The 1,003-nt window shown below is 57.7% G+C and overlaps 1 long non-coding RNA gene across 1 annotated transcript; it reads right to left on the reverse strand.

The window, feature by feature from the left end:
- On the reverse strand, positions 1-971 carry LOC109378928 (uncharacterized). The gene is made up of 3 exons (XR_002123083.1): positions 832-971; positions 415-435; positions 1-89 (listed from the first exon to the last, which is right to left on the reverse strand). It is a non-coding gene; the product is annotated as an uncharacterized LOC109378928 (long non-coding RNA).
- Positions 972-1,003: the final 32 nt, after the last annotated feature.

Raw genomic sequence — 1,003 nt, forward strand, 5'->3', positions numbered from 1 at the left:
GGGCCCCTGGCAGCTCAGGGTTACGCTGTCACCCCGGAGCAGGTTGATCCACGGGGGCTCGAGGCTCAGCACCGCCTTCGGGAGAGCTGCTGTAGGGCAGGCGGTAGGAAGACATGGGAATGATAACCTTGGAGGGAACAGGGATTCCCAAGGAGCTCGCAGGGGTCTGCTGTAGACCCAGCTAAAGAGCAGCGGGCTTCCAGCAGCCTCATTCCCTTTGCGTCTCTGGTCTCTGGGTCGTCAGTGGATCTAGCAGGAAGCTCATCAAGAATCAAACCCCAAACACCACTAACGTGGGGGAACCGCCCATGCTGGCTGCAAGCCCAGTTCTTGGTGGAACAGGGGTCTCCCTACACAGTAAATACAGCGTCACATTGTGAGGCAGTGATGCCAGGGGGCATAGGGCACACTCACCAGCTCCTCTGCCTGTAGCAGCTGTAAGAGAAGAGAGTGCGTCAGCGTGGGCAGAAGGGGGGACAGCAGCCTAACTGTGGGTGCGCAGGGGGTTGCGGAGGTGAGCTCGACTTCCTTCTTTCTCCAGGACCCATCCCAAAAGCCCGTTTCCTGTTGATCTCCCCTAAGAGGTCCCCTTTCTTAGGTCCTTCTCTCAAGCCTGTCTCTGCAAAGTTACAAAGTAAACATAATGTTCTGGGCAGGGACTGTGAAAGGACCTCTGCACACTGACCTTGGGGACCCGGGGGAGGGTAAGAACCCAGCGTTCTCCTTCCCCTTTCCATCTGTCCCCAGCTTCCAGCGACCAGGCCTGCTCCTGGTCCCTGCGTGGGGCCGCAGTGGCTGACACCGCCCTGTCCCAGAATGAGGCCTACTCACCCAGCAGCAGCAAAACTATCAGTGGTGAAAGGAGCCACAGGCTCCCAGGATGCACACTGTGCAGCATTTGGTCTTCAATGTCGACCCGGCCCTGGAACTCAGTCCCCTGGGGTTTAGGAGATGAACTGAGGAAAGAGGAAGGAAATTGTCTCATGCTGTCACACAGCTTTCA

Source organism: Hipposideros armiger, unplaced genomic scaffold, assembly GCF_001890085.2.
Source record: "Hipposideros armiger isolate ML-2016 unplaced genomic scaffold, ASM189008v1 scaffold_7743, whole genome shotgun sequence".
NCBI lineage: Eukaryota > Metazoa > Chordata > Mammalia > Chiroptera > Hipposideridae > Hipposideros > Hipposideros armiger.